At 38.8% G+C, this 22202-nt stretch overlaps 2 pseudogenes; one reads left to right on the top strand and one right to left on the bottom strand.

Moving 5' to 3' along the window:
• Nucleotides 1-3824: 3824 nt before the first annotated feature.
• LOC107508898 lies at nucleotides 3825-11625 on the bottom strand (annotated as a pseudogene).
• Nucleotides 10425-10543, top strand: LOC118604568 (annotated as a pseudogene).
• Nucleotides 11626-22202: the final 10577 nt, after the last annotated feature.

The raw sequence follows: 22202 nt of genomic DNA, 5'->3' as shown, positions 1-22202 counted from the left end.
TATTCTGGATTGTAGATCCTGGGTCTTCATCCTATCAAATATTTTTTGCCAAGCCCTTCTGTCCTGCATAGTTTTTTTTTTTTTTGAGAAATCAGCTCTCAGTCTTATGGGTGTTCCCTTATAAGTAACTGTTTTTCTCTTTTCTCTTTTAATATTCTTTCTTTGTATTTAACCTTTGGCATTTTAATTACGATCTGTCTTGGTGTGAGCCTCTTTGGATCCCTGATTTTTGAAATTCTCTGAGCGTCCTGGGGTTGTACGTACATTTCCTTCACCAGGTTAGGGTAGTTTTCCATCATTATTTTCTTCAAACAGCTGTTCAACATCTTGATTTTATTCAGGTACATTGATCAGACAGATATTGGGACCCTTAATAGTGTGCCATAGTCTCTTTAAATTATTTTTAATGTCTTGGCATCATAATCTCTTGCTGTTCTGATTGCACGTCCTTGCTTTCTCGTACGCTAAATAGGCATTTGACTCTCTTCTTTATCCACTTTGTTTATTCCATTAATATAATTTTCATCTCAGATAATGTGTTCTTCATTTCGGACTGGTTCTCTTTTATAATTTCCATTTCCATTTTTATGTTTTTTATCTCTTTGTTGAAATTTCTCTACACTTCCCAAAAGTCCATTGAGCATCTTTAAAATCAGCGTTTTGAACTCTGCATCTGTTACTATACTTGACTCCATTATTCCCTGGATCCTCAGTTCTATTCTCTCATATGGCTTTTTTTTCTTTGTCTTCCCATTTTTGGCTACCTTTTGGTGTCTGTTTCTATATGCTAAGCACAGTTCCTAAGTCTTCTGGTCTTATTAGCGTGAATTTGTGAAATAGGTGTCTAGTGGCACAGTCCTGAGAGGATTTCAGCTGCAGGCCAAATTTAGTCCCAGCCTGAGCCCCTCAGGGGCCACCTGTTAAGATTCAGCAAGCAATTCACAGATGCAGCGCTTATAGTGGCCTCAAGAGGCCAGCTGGCTCCAGTGTGAGTCTAGGCTGCTGCTCAGCAAGGACCACCTGACTGGCTGAAGATATATATACCTGAATATGGCTTGGATGGGGCCGTGAGTTGGGGGAAGCAGGGTTTTCAGGGAATCCTCTGGGCGGAGAGACCTCTGTTATCCAGTTTGATGACATCTCGGCTATGGTGGCTCCGCGTCTGGTGCACTGGTTGGGGGAGGTCTCAACAGGGAACCTTGGATACTACCGGCACTTCTGTACTGAGCGAGCCTTCGCCTCAGCCTACACTCCAACAGTGCCTCCCTGTAAGTCTCTGGTGCCCCCTGTGTGCAGCCCAATCGGCACTGGTACTCAGAGCGAGCAGGACCATCTCTGAAAATTGGGTCATGGACATGGCCCCTTTTAGAGCCTCTGCCACTGCCCCAGACTCAGTCTCACTCAGTTGCTTGAGACCCGGGCAGCCCAGCGTCCTCGCCCTATCCTACCTTCTGCTGTTGCAGGGTGATTTCTTGGACTTCTTCCTAGTTGTACGGCTTGTTACTCCCAGGCGATTTTTCCTTGCTGCTGCTCTTTGTTTCTGTCACAACTTTGATTTGGTCACCAGAGGAATGAACAGAGCCTGTATCATCTATGCCATTTTTTTCCCTCCCCTCACAGTGAAAGGTTTAGCAGAAGATTTTGCAGACCTCAACAAGCTCCTAAAAGAGTTTGAAAACATGGACCCAAACACTGATAGGTTTCATTAATAGAGAGTAATGTTCATGTTGCAATATTAGCTTGCAAGCAAATCTGTGATGAAAAGGAGAAACAAACCAAGCAAACCATCATGCACATATTTCTGAAAAGAGTGACACCACCTCAAGAACCTCAAGCAGGTCCTTTCGAAGGTATTCCAGTAGAAGTTATCGTTATCATAGATCACAGCTGCATGCATCCTATTGCTCCTGAAGACCTCGCAGTGGGACAAGATGGGGAGGTGGAAGACGGTGATACGATGATCATGACTTTGTATAGACCTAAGCCAATGTGTGTGTTTATGTCCTAGTTTTTAAGAAAAAGTTTAACAAGTAAAAAAAAAAAAAAAAAAAAAAGAATTTCTTTTAAATTAAAAAACAGAAGAAGCTTATGGAATAAGGATGTAAAGAAGAAAATATTTTTGTATAGCTATGTAATGTTTACGTTTTAAGCGAAGTGTTCTTCTAAGAGTCAAAAGGTTTAAAAAATGAAGTTTACACAGTGAATAAAAAAGTTGGAATAAACTAAGGTTAAATTATTGTTGAAAAAATATTTTTAAATAGAGTAGCCAAAGTGTACAGGGTTTATAAGTCTACAGTAGTGCACAGTAATGTCCTAGACCTTCACTTTCACTCACCACTCACACTCACTGACTTACCCAGGGCAACCTCTAGTCCTGCAAGCTTCGTTCACATGAGTGCCCTATGTAGGCATATCATTGTTTTCTTTTTTTTCTGTATTTTTACTATATTACTTTTCTATATTTAGATGTGTTTAGACTCACAAATACTTACCATTATGTTACTATCACTACAGTACTCAGTACAGTAACGTGCGGCCACAGTTTTGTAGCCTAGGAGCAATAGGCAATGTCACATAGCCAGGTGTGTAGTACACTACCCCTCTAGGTTTGCGTAAGTGCCCTATGACGTTTGCACAATGATGAAATCACCCAGCAATGCATTTTCTCAGAATGTACCCTTTTTGTTAAGCAATGCATGACTATACTTAGTTTATTAATCTGTCTCTCTCGCTAGATTATAAATTACGTGAGCTTTGGAGAAAATATCTGCTTCGTTCATCGAAGGATAGCATAATATGCCACTCCAAAGTACGCCATGTTGGAATAAGGTTTACTTTGAGCTGAAGGCAATTGAGAAGAAGCAGATATAGGCATCCCCCGCTTTTCGAAAGTTAAATTTATACCCCTTGGTTTTTACAAAAAAATTTACATTAGTACCTGTTTTGCTAATTAAAAGTTCCGAAGAGGGCTTTTGGCTTTTATGAAAAAAGGCAAAAGGAATAAATAGAGCTCATCATTTATTTGCAAGGAGCCTTTATAGAAGCCGTGAACTACCTCGGCAGCGAGAGCGGCACTGTCAAGCTCCTTCCCTGTGAAGTACACTCAGCATCCTGGCATGAAAACTGCCATGGCTTTGAGCTGTGTCTCTGAGCACCTGTGTTCTATCTCTAGTCCATCAGCAAAACGTCTCCTAAGGTAATTGTTTCTTCACTTTAGGCCATTTTGGCTTATGAAAGATTTCACAGGGATGCTTTACTTTTGGATAGTGAGGGAAACCTATAGAAGGAAAGCTCCCTGTGATCCCCCCATCTGCCTAAAAGCAGGACAAAATTTCCTAAAGGTGTTCCTTCTCCCTCTATACCAGGACAGAAGGTAATCACCTGAGAGACCGCCAATCCTTTATCAGCCCAGAGCCACTACCAGAGGAATCTATGTAATAAATTTTGGTAACTAGAAGTTATCTTCCATTAGCTTTCCCCATAATTTACCTTTTTACAATTTACCATCTTAGAAACTCAAGGTTCTTTTCCTTTTATCACTTCTCTAAAAAAAGTATCATTCATTTGTTAAGAGGCTATTTATATAAGCCCAAGTTCTAACCACCCCTTTGAGGTACTCATCACTGGGTATTCTCAGGTCTATCTGAGATGCGCACACGTTAATGAACTTTTGTCTGTCTTTCTCTTGTTAATGTGTCTTTTGTTAGTCCAATTTAGGGGGCCCCAGTCAATAAACCTAAGATGGGTAGAGGAAAAGAAGTTTCTTTATATCACCATACTATTTTCGATGTCTAGCACTGAAAACTATTTGTTGACTAAATGAATGAATTGGACAGTTTATTTTATGTAAATGCAGTATTTTATTTGCTACAAATCTACTTAACAAACTGTTCATTCTACTATATAACATTCACAGAGAAATGTTTTCTCTCTTCCTCCCCCTCACACAGAGAGACGTATCTATTCTACTTCACTATTTTCTGAATACGACTAATATATTATCAGGTTTGAGTAATTGTTCAAAAATTACATCATCACAGCGAATTACATAATATGTTTCCGAAAGCAGTAGCGAAAAAATCATTTGTACATGTTAACCTAAAATCAAATGAACTGTGAAAGTGTTCCCTATTTCAGTCCCACAGAGCTCTCAAAGTCAGCTGCCAGCTTTAGGGCCCGCTCGTCAGACTCCGAAGCTTCATTTATTTCTCCTTTCAATTTGTCGATGAACCTGAGGATCCTCAAGCTTTCTATGTCTGATGCATTTCTCCGAAGTTTTCTTAAAACCAATTTCTCCAAAGAACTGATACTTTTATCTCTTGAATATGACTGGTTTTCTATGTTTATTGCTTTTAAATAATAGATAATTGCATCGCTTTCAGATTTCCTTTGAAATTCCTGAAATTGGCCATAGTGGAAATATATATCTTGCAGAATATCTTTGTCAAGTGTTTTCATGGAAAACACTTTTTGATAAGTGTCTTCAGCTTTTTCATAGTTACCTATTTCTGTGTACATATCTGCCAGGTGTATGTAAGCTATCTCAAATGTGGGCTTTAGTTTCAGTGTGAATTCAAAATGAGATATGGCTAAGTTTTGCTATTCTATTGACATTTTCTCTATCCTGTCCTCTAGGCTGCCATTTTGTAGTTTTCTTTATTGTAAAACTTGTGATCTGTAGCAAAGCCCTATCTGGTGATGCAGGAAGGCAGAAGAGGGTGTTGCTTGCAAAGCATCTTTTAAGAGCTGAAGTGCTTTATCCAAAGAGCCTTTTCTTCGGTAAAACATGGCTGCATAACGAAAGACATAGGTCTGCGAGGACATTTTGGTCAGTGCTTCTTCAATGTACTTTTCTCCTTCAGCTGTTTCTCCTACATCCTGAAGCTTCAGGCCAAGGAGAGCCTTAATATATGCATCTTCCGGATTTAGCCTGATGGCCTGTTTTAGGGGCATAGAGAAAATGCCTCTTTATGCTGCGGTAGTTTGTGAAAGCTATCCAGACGAAACATGGTGATCGCATACCCAGTGTTGAATTCAGGATTTTCAGGGTCTACTTCCAGAGCCTTTTCAAAGCAGGCCTTGGCTCGTTCGTAATTCTTTCCTCCACATTTCAGCAAGGCCCAACCTTCCTCACAGTCCATCTCAGGACCCTCCAGTCTATAGCAGGAGGGACTGGCAACTTTCTTGCAAGTGTTTTCCACTTTGTCCAGGTAATCTGGACTTCTCCCAGGTTGCCCAGGTGGTAATACAGCCAGGCATAGTTGCCCCAGGTAACCAGCCTTTTTGTGTCTGATTGGTTGGTAGGTTCTTGCTGGATTAAGTCTTCAGCTTCTTTCAAGCTCTCCAGGGCTTCCTTATTTTGGCCTTTCAGGTGTTTTATATAGGCCAGTAGGTTGTGCACTCCCACGTTGTGTTTGATGTCTAGGAATTCAATCTCATCGAAGATCCTGTTTTCTAAATCGGTAATTGCAGTGTCTTCGATTAGCAGCTTCCATGTAAAGTGACATCTCAGCTGCTCCAGCCTGTCCTTGACCTGATCTTCATCAGCATTCTTACTGTGAAAACAAAAGCAGATTTTCCTGGTCAGATGAGGAACAACCAATGAAAAGAGACCAGGTAAAACACTTTGTATTTATAGTTTAGCTTTGACAAGGAGACACCTGCTTTGATTTTCCTTAGAGTCCCTTTACAGTTGGCCCTCGAGCAACACTGGTTTGAACTGGGTATGTCCGCTTATTCGTGAACTTTTTTCCGTAAATACACTCAGCTGTTCTTATCAGAGGTTTTACATCCAGGGATTCAACCAACTGTGGATGGAAAACAGTGTTTCCCATTCCTAGCCATGGATGGAAAATATTACTGTTTTTGATCTGTGGTTGGTTGAATCTGCAGATGCCAAGGGCCAACTGTGGAATTTAAAGTTATAGTGGGTTTTCAACTGTGTGGGGACAGGGAGTGGAGGTGAGGTGGGATTCGCATCCCTACCCTCCATGTTGTTCAAGTGTCAGCTGTATTTCTAAGATCTGCTTGGAGTTCAAATGTGGTTCACTTGGCTCCATATGCTGGCTCCAGCACGTTCTATCCAAGTAACCTCTTTGTGCTCCAGAGTCCTATTTGTCAAATAGGGATAATAATAGTACTTATCAGACAGGTTGGTGAGGATTAGTAAGCCATATTTGTAAAGCACCTCTCATATATGACGTGGTATATAAGAGTTTCCTATTTTCATATTAATATAATTTGGATAGAGCCCAGTTAGAACCTCAGGACCTTAGTCTGCAGCTTATGTAACAAGACCACCTAAAATAAGACCACTTAAAAGGGATAATTTTAACCGATTATTTCTTTTTCACTTATTATTTGGAAATAATTTTAGATTCATAGAAAGTTGCAAAGGTAGTACATAGTTTCAGTGCACCCTTCACCCAGTTTCTCCCAGTGCTTATATCTTATATAACTATAGTACAATATCAAAATTAGGAAATTGAAATTGGTATTATATGTGTAGAGTTGAATGCCATTTTATCATGTGAGTAAATCCATGGAACCACCACGTTGATCAAGATCTAGAACTACTCCATCATCACAAATATCTCCCTCACACTATTTCTTTATAGTCACATGTGTCTTCTTCCCCAAACATCCCTCACCTCTAATAACACTAATTTGTTATTTATAATTTTTTTATTTCAAGAATGTCATATAAATGGAATCATATGGTATGTGACCTTTTGAGATTGGCTTTTTTTTCACTCATCACTGACATTTCAGTTGTTTCTGGTTTGGGCCTATTACAAATAAAAGTGCTATGAATAGTTGTGTACAGGATTTTGCTTGTACAAACAGGTGCAATTGCAACCAGAGGTGCAATTGCTAGGCCATATGGTGTGTGCCCAGAGATGCAATTGCTAGGCCCCATGGTGTGTGCTTATGTTTTTAAGAAACTGCCACGTTTTTCCAGTGTTATATCATTTTACATTCCTACTAGCAATGTATGAATGATCCAGTTCTCTCTATCCTTACCAGTGTTTGATGTTTTCACTTTTTTTTTTAAAGATTCTAGTCCTTCTAATAGGTATGTAGTCATCTCTCATTATGGTCCTACTTTGCACTTCCCTAATGGCTAGTGGTGGTGAACAGCTTTCCACATGTTTATTTGCCACTTGCATACCCTCTTTGGTGAAATATTTCTTCATATCTTTTGCCTATTTTCTAATTGGATTGTTTGTTTTTATCGTTCAGTTTTGATAATTCTTTATAAATTCTAGATATAAGTTCTTTATGAGGTATGTGATTTTCAAACATTTTCTCAGTGTGTAGCTTTTTATTCCTTGATAAAATCTTTTGAAATGCAAATGTTTTTACTTCTGATGAAGTATAATTTATTAATTTTTAAAATCATATGGATCATGCTTATAGTATCATGTCCAGGAAGTCTTCACCAAGCCCTAGGTCCTGAATTTTCCCCTATGACTTCTTCTACAATTTTATAGTTTTGCATTGTACATTTAAATCTATGATCCACTTTGAGTTAATTTTCCTGTAACATATCAATATTAGATCGATAAATTTTTTTTTTGGCCTATGGACATCCAATTGCTCCAGCACCATTTCTTAAAAGACTATTATTTCTCCACTGAATTGCTTTTGTGCCTTTATTAAAAATCTGATGGAAGAAAAAAAATGGCTTAGATGATAGAGGTTCTGTTCATCCCTCGGGCGACCAAATCAAAGTAGTGACAGAAACAAGGAGCAACAGCAAGGAAAAAATCGCCTGGGATCTAGATGAACAAGCCATACAACTAGGTAGAAGTCCAAGAAATCACCCAGCAGAAGGTAGGATGAGGACGCGGGGCTACCTGGTCTGGAGAGGCTGAGTGAGATAGAGGCTGCGGCAGCGTCAGACTACTCTTAAAGGGGCCGCGTCCACGAGCAGATTTTCGTGGTGACGGACCTGCTTGCTCTGAGCACCAGTGCTAATTCGGCCGTATGCAGGGGGCACCAGGGACTTACAGGGACTCATTGTAGGGGTGAGGGCCCAGGTGAGACTCACTCTGTACAGAAGTGCCGGCAGAATCCATTGTTCCCTGTTGAGCCCGCTCCCTTGCCAATGCTCTAGACTCAGAGCCGCCATAGCCCTGAGGTATGGTCCATGGCTCCACCTGGGGTGTAAAACCAGGACCTTCTGCGTGTAAAGCAGAAGTTGTAACCACTACATTATGGAGCCACCTCACCTAGGAATAAATTTAATGAAACATGTGAAGGACCTATATGAAAACTATGAGACCTAATTAAAAGAAATCAAAGAAGATACAAAGAAATGGAAAGACATTCTGAGTTCTTGGATTGGAAGAAGCAACATCGTTAAAATGACCTTATTACCTAAAGCATTATACAGATTTAATGCAATCCCCATCAAAATCCCATTGACATTTCTTAAAGAAATAGAACAAAAAACCCATCAGATTTGCACGGAAGCACGAAAGACCCTGAATTGCCAAAGCCATCCTGAGAAAAAAGAATGAGGCTGGAGGCATCACTCTGCCTAACTCCAAGTTATACTATAGAGTGACAATAATCAAAATGGCATGGTATTGGCAGGAAAACAGACATACAGAGCAGTGGAACAGAATCGAGAGTCTAGAAATAAATCTATGTTTATATGGGAAAATAATTTTCAACAAAAAAAACCCAAAACCATACAGTGGAGAAAGGAAAGTCTCTTCAATAAATGATACTGGGAAAACTGGAAATCCACCTGCAAAAGAATGAAACTAGCTGTTATCTATCACCACACACCAAAATTAACTCAAAATGGATTAAGGACCTGACTATAAGACCTGAAACAATAAAGTGCATGGAAAAAAACATAGGAACTAAACTCATGGACCTTAACTTAAAGAGGATTTTATGAATTTGACCTCAAAGGCAAGGGAAGTAAAAGCAAAACAAAATGACTGAAAATACATTTAACTAAAAAGCCTCTGCTCAGCAAAAGAAACTGTCAACGAGGTAAAGAGACAACCATCTGAATGGGAAAAAATATTTGCAAGCAACGACTCTGATAAGGGCTTAATATCCAAAATGTACAAAGAACTCATACAACTCAATAACAACCAAAAAACAAATGAGCCAAGCAAAAAATGGGAGAGGACCTGAACAGACACTTCTTTCTAGAGGACATTCAAATGGTCAACAAACATATGAAAAGATGCTCCACATCTCTGGCTGTTAGGGAAATGCAAATCAAAACCACAATGAGATACCATCTCTTACTTGTTAGGATAGCTCTTATCAACAGGACGAGTAACAACAATTGTTGGAGAAGATGCAGAGAAAAAGGAACCTTCATACACTGCTGGTGGGACTACAAATGGGTACAGCCACTATGGAAAACAGTATGGGGATTCCTTTAAAAACTAAGAATTGATCTACCATATGATCCAGCAATCCCTCTTCTGGATATTTACCCTAAAGACCTGAAAATCTATATCCAAAAAGATATTGTACACTGATGTTCATAGCAGCATTATTCACAGTAGTCAGGACATATAAGCAACTGAAGTGTCCTACGATAGATGATTGGATAAAGAAGCTGTGGTACATATATGCAATGGAATATTACTCAGCCATAAGAAAAGATGAAATACTGCCACTTGCGACAACATGGATGAACCTTGAGATAATCATGCTAAATGAAATAAGCCAGACAGAAAAGTTGAAAACCACATGATAGCACTTATATGTGGATATAAACATAAAAGTAACAAACAAACAAGGTAAACAGACTCATGGACATGGACAATAGACTAGTATTTATCAGAGGATAGGTGGGGGGGGGGAGGGAGGTAGATGAGGTAAAAGGAGTCAAATATGTGGTGACAGAAAGAAATCTAACTATGGGAGGGGAACACACGATGTAATGTATACAAAAGCAATAAAACGCGAAAACAATTAGTATGCTCTCTGAAATTATCACACAGACCCCCACTGGTTTAAAGGTTAAACAAGATGTCATTGAATAGAGACTCTGGTTCATATCTCAGCTCTATCACTTATTATCTATGTGATCTTAACATTTTTATATCTAAGATTCATTATTACACAATGAGTATAACATGAGTACTTGCCTCACGTTTTCTTTTGAATATTAAATGTAACAATTTACATAATATTTTTAGAAGCTTTAGAAGCCAGGCTGGCATTTAATAAGCATTCATGAGGTGATAGCTACTTTTATATAATAATAGTAATAATAATAATATTATTATTATTTTAATTAATAATTTAAAATAATAGTATTATTATTATTTTAATTATCAGTGACAATCCACTCTGTCTGTGGACCAAAGGGGAGAGGAGGGTGTTTATCAAGGGCCCATACTGTGCATTTTCTGAAACTTTTGCTCCTTCAAAATTTTGTCACTCACAGCCATGCTACCCTGAACAAGCCCAATTCTATCTGATCTTGGAAGCTAAGCAGGGTTGGGCCTGGTTAGTACTTGGATGGGAGACCACCTAGGAAGACCAGGTGCTATAGGCTTAAAAATAAACAAAAAATAAAAAAAAAAAAATAGGGGATTATAAGTTGACAAGGTCCTTGCAATCTGTGAGGTCAATCAAGGGTTGCTTCGCCTAAAAAAATAAAAAAATTTTAAAACATAAAATTTTGTGCACTGGAGTACTGAGGAAAAATTATCAGATCAATAGTGATTAATATATATAATTTTTTTAACCTGCTGATATCAGGTATTATTTGAATCTAGAATGAGTTTCAATAATATAGAAATTCCCACATTAGGTCCCAAGTCCTGTGGACAGGAGGATATCAAGTATCTGCAGACCACCTGGCTTCCCCAGGGGAGCGGTAATCTGCTCATTTTAAATCCAGTTGAACTGAGAAGGCTTGACATAGAAGCCCAGCAGTGCAGATAGTGAGACCAGAAGCTTACAGAGGAAGGCCATGTTTTCTAGGCAGTGAGCATAGATCCCATGGCATCCCCACAATACTTCTCTTAAGATAGCTGAGACACCTCACAACTGGCTCACACAACTGAGTGGTCTCTATTTTTCCTCCATGCTTAGGAGGCAGCTAAAAGCAATGTCTCTCTCCACACAAACTGTCTATTTCCTCCCTATGTCAGTGAGTTTGGTAAAAAATATATTCAGAGATTGGATCATCTCCCTTCTTGCAAAATTCTTTTCCCATTTCCCTCTTCTTCTTTGGGCTTTAACACGAGGAAAGCTTCCTTTAAGTGATGCTAACAAAAATAAAAATGCTAACAAAAATAAAAATAACAAAACAGTTAATGTGTGTGTGTGAATGTACATGCACCACACATACATACATACGCACATGCATACAACACCCAGTTCGTAAGCAAATGCTCAAATAGAAGAGTAAGAAAACTTGATATCACTGAAACTAAGTCTATTGAGATAGTGTTGATTAAAACTTTTCAAAAACTTTAGACATAAAGGCAGAGAAGTAGAGAAATCCTTACCTCATGGTTGCAATATATTAAACAGCAGTTCTGTAGTATTTTGGTTTGCTGGATGGCCAGCCTGTCTTGTGGGTTTTCAGGTAATGCTAGGTACAGGACAAGGCTTTATAAAGGATATAAACAGCTCCTTATAAGGTAACTTGTAAGTGTGCAAGAACAAATTGGAAACCCACATGAAAACTGAAAGTAGAAACTGAAACTGAAGTTTTCAGCCTTCTTGCTGGAGGAAAATGAAACTTAAGCAAGTGATTCCTTTGTTTTGTTTCAAAAACTGATCAAGGAGAAGCTCGTGAAAAGCAGTCTTAGTGATGGGCTAATTCCTCTCTCGGAGTCTATCTGGCCTTGTACAAACTGGAGAGCTGGCTACATGTCAGTTATGTAGAGTCCACTGAACCTGGAGTCAGGGACGCCTGTGAAAATTGACTGTGTGCACTTGCCAAGGTCATGCCCTAGATCTCTGCTTCAGTTTGCTTATCTGGAAACCAAAATTGTTTTGTAATATAAAAGCCTGCAAATCTCTAAACTGGAATCTTAATCCAACTTTGTTCCTATTTTCTGAGAGTGTATATCTTTCTAGACCCTTCTGGAGAATGGTCAATGACAATAAGAGACCTAGAACTCCTTTATATACAGGAGCAGAGAAAATATATATGTGCTACCCTCTTGAGACTTCAAACAAAACATGTTAGGCCTAAATAACAATATGTTCTTATTTTTGATACTCTCATTATAGTTATCTAAAGTGTTCTTATTCACCAGACGTGATTGTCATACCTATGTATGAGCTCTGTCCAGTCTTCTCGGTGTCCACGGCACCCAGGCTTGGCTTATCCCAACCTGGCCTGTGTCATCTTTTGTACTCATGGTGTTTGTGGGGAGAGGTGGAGTAAAACAAGTACTGAGGGTGGGATCTTGGGTTGAGGTTGGTCTCCTATTACAGGTGTCTGCCAAGCTCCCATTACTCCCTATTTTTCATTGGAAAATGCCCCACTCTCCTGATACCTGTTGTAAAGTGGTAATTCCCCGGCAGCTTTTGCAAAGCAAATTTATCCCAATCATAGTTAATTTAATCACAGGGAAGTGCTTATTGAGAGTAGACAATTAGACTTGCTTCATTGGGAAGCTGATTCTGGGAAGTGTAGGACCTGTAACATAAATATTTGGATACCATTGTCAGCCATGTTTTTCCATGTGGCCTGAAAATAATGCAAACAAAGGAAGCTTAGTTACAGAGAAGAATATCAAGTAGTTGAGCTGACAGAAATAGAGAATTTGAGATAAAAGATAGAAAGTTCTGATGGTATCTTTTGCCCACGGTTTCAAGAGTCACAGGGCAAAGACTATGTGCTATGTCTTCGGAGGTTTCCAGGTGAGTTCAGAATTGTATGAAACTAGATTACCAATGAATGGACCTGTGATGAGTGTTCCTAACGCTGTAGAAACATAGCAACTGGCCAGGGTTGGGAACCAGATCTGCCCCCCACCCTGAAGGCAAAACTCAGTCCATCATTGTCTGTCATGGAGGCTGGTGACTGGATTCCAGATGACTGTGCAGAAAGGAAGAATTCGGGGAGGTAGCCCCATTTTCAGTTAGTCTCCTATACATGGAAGGAATCTACTATAATATAAATATATCGTATAAAAGAAAATTATTCCTAATTAAGTTACCAGGATACTGGTTGTTACTTTGAGTTTCAGCTTGAAAGAAATAAATGACCCACCTGGTTCAGGAAAGAAAGAAATAAACCAAATATCAAGAGAGCCTCTTAATACCTGATTCTTGGGCAGGAGGTCAAAGCAAGGTGCCATGGTTTGGCATAGAGAGCTTTCTATTTCTCCAGCACGGATACCCACATCCTTAGTCAAATTCTAACTCAATCTTAACTACACTTCATGGAACTTGAGTTTAAATAATTAGCAACTACCTGGCACATAGGAGCATGGAAATAAGAGGTCGTTGTTATTATTATTATTTATCATCATCATTATTATTAATGTTATTATTATAAGTCATCGAGTTAAAGTAATGTTTTCTTTTTAAAAAGCCACCTATACTTTGTCTTTTAAAATAAACAGAAGAGGAGCAGTTGCAAGAATATTTTCTTGTTACAAACACTAAATCAGATACACTGCCAGATCTAAAAATTTTCCTTTCAGTCTCCCCTGCACAGATCATCTCCCATCTCAGCCCTCATCAATTCTATAAGCTTCCCCTGAGACATTGTTACTAAATGCAAGGGGTTCATCTCTTGGTGAGTGTTGCCTAGTGAATCTCGACCAAGACAGTATACGAGCAAAGAAAGCTTATTACTTGCAGCAAATAAAGAGAGTACTGGGGATATCTCCCAAAGTGATGTTTCTCCAAATAGACAAAAGGAGTCACCATTACTGGGACTAGTTAAACATATTCATCAAAAAGAGACAGGTCATTATATGTAGGGGCAAGGTCATTCTAGCACAGGCACAGTAGAGAATCATGCTTTATTATACATCTCTCATGTAGAAAATGGATAAACTCTGCCTGGGGAGGAGAATTTGATATTTTAATGAAGAAAAGTCAGCCTTTGTTTTTTTAGGCATCCTTATGTGGTTTCAACAGGAACAAGGTGTGGTCAATCATTCACGGAATTCTTTGTTCTATAAGACAGATCAGCAAAGACTATTAAGTTTCACAATTCAGCAACTCTTTTAAACTCATCCTGTTTACAAAATCCTGAACTAGTCAGGAAGTTCTGCTCAATAAAAATGTCTCAATAAATAAGCCAGGTTTATCCACGTAGCCTGATAAATGTTCAGGCTATAAGGAAGTGCTTAAATAAATGAACTCGAAAACCTCTCCTGTTGGGGAACAAGGTGTCTTTGGAATTCTTGGGGGGAAAAATTGGAAATGTAATTTTCCAACACATTAGATATAAGACAGAGAGAGGCAGACAAATGTTTGTCTTATAACTGCTGTGAATTGGTCAGTGGTCTCGGTTCTACAGGGCTCTGACTTTGGCTGAGTTGGTATTCAAAATTTTGTCCAGTGCTTCTTTGGGGGTAAGCAAGCCCATGAGTGACACAAGACAGAGCATCATTAAGGAGAGAGAAAAAGGCAACAAAATACGTGTGTGTGTGTGTGTGTGTGTGTGTGTGTGTGTGTGTGTACACTTAGGAAAGAAAAAAAGAACTGGAGACAATGAAACTTTTAGAAAATGAAATTTCAGCACTGAGCTATGAGTCCATTCCCAGGAGTCTAAGACCAGCTCCCTGAGTGACTGACCAGCAATAATAAGCCATTTCTCTGTGAGCCTCACTTTCCTCAGCTGATAAACAAGTGATTCGGAATAGGTTATCAGATCTCAACCCCTACTGCACACTAGAATCATCTAGGGAGGTTTTAAGAATAATGGTAACTAGGTCCCATCCCAGACCAATTGAAATCATCTCTAGGAATGGGCCCCCAACCTCGATAGTAAAAAGAAATCCTCAGGTGATTTTGATAAACACGTGGGCTGGAAACAGAGCCTTGATGATCCCTAATGTCTATCATGTGACCGAAATTCTCTGAATGAATGATATGGGACTCGGTCTCAACATACTCCTTTTGAGTAAGGCTCAGATTCAGTATCTTCATTACTCTGCCTTATTTCCCCACCTGCACAGTAGGCAATTAACCCCTCAGTCTCTTCCTGATCCACAGAATAGGATGGAAAAAGAATAGAAAGTTTTGACCACCATGTAGAAAGTATGCACTTAGCTTTTGAGACTATTCCTAGATACTTCCAATCACAGAACTCAAAGACACCGTAAGTCCTTTGTTATGAATGGTCTGATGATTTTCAAATCTCCTCATGAGTTTTCAAGGATCCACTCAGCCCACCTTGACCCACAGTGCAGCTTACTATAACATATTCAAGTACTAACTGAATTTTTATCATTTCCTCTTCTATATTTCAGGCTTATTTTGAAGTAGTTATAGACTCATAGGAAGTTGCAGGAAGAGTCTCTCAGATACCTACTTAAGAGCAACATCTCATATAACTATTGCACAATATCAAAACCAGGAAAATGACATTGATATTGTGTATGTATTTTAAATATTAAATATATCATGAGTAAATTTTACATATTTAAGTTTACAAGATTTTTACTTACCCTAGTTGATCTCACATCTGTGTATCTTTTCTCCCAAACCGATTATCTCTTTCCAAGTGATACCAACGTTCGTATGATCTATTCTGCAACACACTGTCTCAGAATAACAAAATCAACAAAAGAGCCTCAAAATGATTGCTGAATCGTTTAAGATTTTTTCTGTTTGCTGTTCCTTTTGTCCATAAGATATATCTTTCTAGAGATATAGTCAATTTATAGTGTATTAAAAATCACAGGGAATACTTCGTATCTATGTGATTTTATACTCTACCCCACATATATTTTGGTTTATTTGCCTCGGTTTGATTTAATTTTTAGATATTGTTTTTGACCTTTGCATCCTAACATTTTATTATGAACATGATCTAACAGAGAAAAATTGAGAGAATTTTACAATGAATACTAATATACTCACCACCTAGATTCTACAGTAACATTTTCCTAATTTGCTTTATTATACATCTATTCATCCACAATTTATTTGTCCTTCAATTTATATTTCTGTTGCATAAGAAAGTAATCAGTATAACTAATTGATAAAATGTTTCAGCATGCCTATTATTATGACTTTAATTACGCCTTGTTTACAAGGAAAAAACAATATTCCTTCTCTAGTTGTTTTCTACTGGATAAATCCAATAAATCTGAGCACTGGAGTCAGGGTATTTTGCTATTATAACTATGTGGGTGAGGAAAGGTTTCACTGAGAAAGTGGCAATTCGGCGAAGGTGTGAACAAGGTGAAGGAATGAGCACTGTGAATATGGGGCTAGAAAAGAGCATTAGGCAGGGAAACAGCGAAATCGAAGTCTTGGAGATGGAAGCACAGTTGAGATGTGCGGAGAGTGTAGCTGGAGTGAGGAAAGCAGGGGAAGTTATAAAATCTGAGGTCAGAGAGGTAACGTGGAGGTGGTGGGCCTGTTAGCTATTGTAGCCACAATACGATGTTTGTATATTATAGTCATAGTCACAATGTTTATTTTAAGTGGAAAGCTACATTTTAGAAAAGGTACTGAATGATTTATTTTGGGTAGGAAAATAAACCCAGAATTTCCTCCTTACCAAGGATATAGAAAAATTTAACAGAGCTCCAATGTTTGAAAAATGTTTTTCCTTCCTTGTTCATACTTCTTTCCCTTCTTTTCTTTCACTGTATCTGGGCCAAGAGATAGTCTCTTATTAAGGTTTAATGGATAACAAGCAATCAATTGTAAAAATCAAAGAAACAAACGAACAAAAAACCTCTCCTGGTTATTTACATGTACTGTTTAGAAATTCACATTCAGACAGACAAAAGCCATCTATAAAAATTTTAAAGAAGTAGACATTTTCAGGATTGAGAAAAACAAAGACCTGACTGTTGAGTGTTGAATGTGCTGAAATTACTAAATGAAATTCAAATATCAGTCTTTTTTTCACAGACTGTTGTACTGGGTGGATTCATAGGCAACTCAGTAGTGTATATTGTCTTTTGAATCTGAATTTCTGTTTCTACCAACATGTAAAACACAGCAACTAGAGAAAAAGGGAAATAGAAAGTGAAACATGGCAACTGATCTAAAACTTGCTTGGGATACTGCAAGTTAAGTACTAACTTAATGACTCATCCAACAGATGGATGTGAGAGCTTCTCAACCTTGGGACCATTGACATTTAGGCTGGATAATTCTTTGTTATGGAAATTGTCCTGTGCATTGTAAGACGTATACTCAGCACACTTGCATATGTATACCCACTAGATGTAAGCAGCACTCCAAAACTGTCCTCAGATGTGCCAAATGCAACTTCTTTTTGCCCAGAGGGTCAAAATCCTCCTCTTCCCTTTTACTCTCCAACCACCTCAGTTGAAAATCATGGTTACAATCATGTATTACATGGTTACAATCATGGCTACTCTCATGTATATGCCTAATTTTTCAGGAAGGAGAGCAGAAGTTGAATACAGATGTAGAGAAGTTGGGGATGTCGAGACAATGCTAAGTCAATGCCAGCTTTCAAGGTTTTTAGAGATAGGATAACAGTCTTTCTTGGGGGCGATATTGCCCATTGAAACACTTTGTAATCCGACACAGTGAGGCCTTCTAACACAGCGATTAGCACACAGGAGCAATAAGAAGTAATGGACAACCAGGCTCCTTTTCTAAGATAGCCTCCTGAAGTGCTTCACCAGTGAAATGGAGAAGTGCTGTTTGGAGAATAACATACTTTTGAAGATTTCGCTTATTTTTGATAATGCTCCCAGGCATCTTCCTTTTATGGGTGATCTTCATCCCAATATGACAGTGGTGTTTCTCGCCAAACATCACCTTTTTGAGTCAATGAATCAAGGAGTTATAGCCACTTTTAAGGCCTCCTACTGCTCAGGCTATTGCTGCAATTGAAGAAGACACTAATACAGGTGTGGATACATCAAGAGCTTTGCTTGGGCTTGGGATAATATCACCAAGGAGTATATGAATGGCATCTAGAAGAAGATACTTAAGACCTTTATCCATGACTTCAAAGGATTTACTAAGGATGAGGAACTTGCAGAAAATCAACAAGGCTGTGACTGAGATGGCAAACAACTTTAACCTGGACATGAATAAAGAGGACCTTGAGGTGCTCCTAGAGGTGGTTCCTGAGCAATCGACTAAAGAGAGGTTGTTGGAACTGAACAGGAACGTGTAGCAGAAGATGAGGCAAGAGAAAGGAAACTGCAGAAGAAGAAAAAGAACCCGCAAGAAAATTCACAGTGAAAGGTTTTTTAAAAATTTTATTTTAATTAGTTTCAAGTATACAGTACATTTGTTAGACATCTATATTGTTCATAAAATGATCCCCCTAATTGCTCCCTCCCTCCGCTGACCTAGTCAACATATTACGGCTAACTGCATTCCCTATGCCATGCTCCCCAGCCCCGTGACCATCCATCAGCTACTAATTTGTGCTTCTTTAACCCTTCACCCCATTCTCCCAGCCCTTCGAACTCCCCTCCCCTCTGTCCATCATCAAATTATCCACTATATAGGTGAGTTTGTTTTTGATTAGTTCTTTTTATTCCTTGGATTCCACAAATAAGTGAAACCATATAGTGTTTACCTCTTTGTCTGAATTAAATACCTTCTAGGTCCATCAAGGCAATAACGTTTTTCTTCTCCTTCCTTTTCATATGCAGGGGTCTTGTTTTCTTATTCTTTCAGCCATTCCATCTTTTGGTTGGAGCACTTAATTCTTTTCCATTTAAGGTACTTACTGATAGGAATGTGTTTGTTACCATTCTTTATTCCTGTTTTTGGTATATGTTTTCTTCTTCTTAAAGAAGTCCCTCCAAAATTTTCTGTAATACTGGCTTGTTGGTGATAAATTCCTTTAGCTTATTTTTGTCTGGGAAGCTCTTTATCTGTCCTTCAACTCTAAATGATAGCTTTGCTGGATAAATTATTCTGGATTGTAGATCCTGGGTCTTCATCCTATCGAATATTTTTTGCCAAGCCCTTCTGTCCTGCATAGTTTTTTTTTTTTGAGAAATCAGCTCTCAGTCTTATGGGTGTTCCCTTATAAGTAACTGTTTTTCTCTTTTCTCTTTTAATATTCTTTCTTTGTATTTAACCTTTGGCATTTTAATTATGATCTGTCTTGGTGTGAGCCTCTTTGGATCCCTGATTTTTGGAATTCTTTGAGCGTCCTGGGGTTGTACGTACATTTCCTTCACCTAGTTAGGGTAGTTTTCCATCATTATTTCTTCAAACAGCTGTTCAACATCTTGATTTTATTCAGGTACATTGATCAGACAGATATTTGGACCCTTAATAGTGTGCCATAGTCTCCTTAAATTATTTTTAATGTCTTGGCATCATAATCTCTTGCTGTTCTGATTGCATGTCCTTGGCTTTCTCGTACTCTAAATAAGGCATTTGACTCTCTTCTTTATCCACTTTGTTTATTCCATTTAATATAATTTTCATCTCAGATAATGTGTTCTTCATTTCGGACTGGTTCTCTTTTATAATTTCCATTTCCATTTTTATGTTTTTTATCTCTTTGTTGAAATTCTCTACACTTCCCGAAAGTTCCTTGGGCATCTTTATAATCAGTGTTTTGAACTCTGCATCTGTTATATTACTTGACTCCATTATTCCTGGATCTCTGTTCTATTCTCTCATATGGCTTTTTTCTTTGTCTTCCCATTTTGGCTGCCTTTTTGTGTCTGTTTCTATGTGCTAAGCAAAGCTCCTAAGTCTTCTAGTCTTATTAGTGTGAATTTGTGAAGTGGTGTACAGTGGCACAGTCCTGAGAGGATTTCAGCTGCAGGCCAAATTTAGTCCCAGCCTGTGCCCCTCAGGGGCCACCTGTTAAGATTCAGCAAGCAATTCACAGATGCAGCGCTTATAGTGGCCTCAAGAGGCCAGCTGGCTCCAGCGTGAGTCTAGGCTGCTGCTCAGCAAGGACCACCTGACTGGCTGAAGATATACCTGAATATGGCTTGGATGGGGCCGTGAGTTGGGGGAAGCAGGGTTTCAGGGAATCCTCTGGGCGGAGAGACCTCTGTTATCCAGTTTGATGACATCTCGGCTATGGTGGCTCTGTGTCTGGTGCACTGGTCGGGGCAGGTCTCAACAGGGAACCTTGGATACTACCGGCACTTCTGTACTGAGTGAGCCTCGCCTCAGCCTACACTCCAACAGTGACTCCCTGTAAGTCTCTGGTGCCCCCTGTGCAGCCCAATCGGCACTGGTACTCAGAGCGAGCAGGACCATCTCTGAAAACCGAGTCATGGACATGGCCCCTTTAAGAGCCTCTGCCACTGCCCCAGACTCAGTCTCACTCAGTTGCTTGAGACCGGGCAGCCCCGCGTCCTCGCCCTATCCTACCTTCTGCTGTTGCAGGGTGATTTCTTGGACTTCTTCCTAGTTGTACGGCTTGTTACTCCCAGGCGATTTTTCCTTGCTGCTGCTCTTTGTTTCTGTCACAACTTTGATTTGGTCACCAGAGGAATGAACAGAGCCTCTATCATCTATGCCATTTTTTCCCTCCCCTCACAGTGAAAGGTTTAGCAGAAGATTTTGCAGACCTCAACAAGCTCCTAAAAGAGTTTGAAAACATGGACCCAAACACTGATAGGTTTCATTAATAGAGAGTAATGTTCATGTTGCAATATTAGCTTGCAAGCAAACCTGTGATGAAAAGGAGAAACAAACCAAGCAAACCATCATGCACATATTTCTGAAAAGAGTGACACCACCTCAAGAACCTCAAGCAGGTCCTTTCGAAGGTATTCCAGTAGAAGTTATCGTTATCATAGATCACAGCTGCATGCATCTATTGCTCCTGAAGACCTCGCAGTGGGACAAGATGGGGAGGTGGAAGACAGTGATACTGATGATCATGACTTTGTATAGACCTTAGCCAATGTGTGTGTTTATGTCCTAGTTTTTAAGAAAAAGTTTAAAAAGTAAAAAAAAAAAAAAGAAAAAAAAAAGAAATTCTTTTAAATTAAAAAACAGAAGAAGCTTATGGAATAAGGATGTAAAGAAAGAAAATATTTTTGTATAGCTATGTAATGTTTACGTTTTAAGCGAAGTGTTCTTCTAAGAGTCAAAAGGTTTAAAAAATGAAGTTTACACAGTGAATAAAAAAGTTGGAATAAACTAAGGTTAAATTATTGTTGAAAAAATATTTTTAAATAGAGTAGCCAAAGTGTACAGGGTTTATAAAGTCTACAGTAGTGCACAGTAATGTCCTAGACCTTCACTTTCACTCACCACTCACACTCACTGACTTACCCAGGGCAACTTCTAGTCCTGCAAGCTTCGTTCACATTGAGTGCCCTATGTAGGCGTATCATTGTTTTCTTTTTTTTTCTGTATTTTTACTATATTACTTTTCTATATTTAGATGTGTTTAGACTCACAAATACTTACCATTATGTTACAATTACTACAGTACTCAGTACAGTAACGTGCGGCACAGTTTTATAGCCTAGGAGCAATAGGCAATGTCACATAGCCAGGTGTGTAGTACACTACCCCTCTAGGTTTGCGTAAGTGCACTATGATGTTTGCACAATGATGAAATCACCCAGCAATGCATTTCTCAGAATATACCTTGTTGTTAAGCAATGCATGACTATACTTAGTTTATTAATCTGTCTCTCTCGCTTGATTATAAATTATGTGAGCTTTGGAGAAAATATCTGCTTCGTTCATCGAAGGATAGCATAATATGCCACTCCAAAGTACGCCATGTTGGAATAAGGTTTACTTTGAGCTGAAGGCAATTGAGAAGAAGCAGATATAGGCATCCCTCGCTTTTCGAAAGTTAAATTTATACCCCTTGGTTTTTACAAAAAAATTTACGTTAGTACCTGTTTTTGCTAATTAAAAGTTCCGAAGAGAGTTTTTGCTTTTATGAAAAAAGGCAAAAGGAATAAATAGAGCCCATCATTTATTTGCAAGGAGCCTTTATAGAAGTCGTGAACTACCTCGGCAGCGAGAGCGGCACTGCCAAGCTCCTTCCCTGTGAAGTACACTCAGCATCTTGGCATGAATACTGCCATGGCTTTGAGCTGTGTCTCTGAGCA

This window comes from Rousettus aegyptiacus, unplaced genomic scaffold (genome assembly GCF_014176215.1).
Source record: "Rousettus aegyptiacus isolate mRouAeg1 unplaced genomic scaffold, mRouAeg1.p scaffold_m13_p_6, whole genome shotgun sequence".
NCBI classification, from domain to species: Eukaryota; Metazoa; Chordata; class Mammalia; order Chiroptera; family Pteropodidae; genus Rousettus; species Rousettus aegyptiacus.
This window is presented reverse-complemented; position numbering and strand designations above follow the sequence as displayed.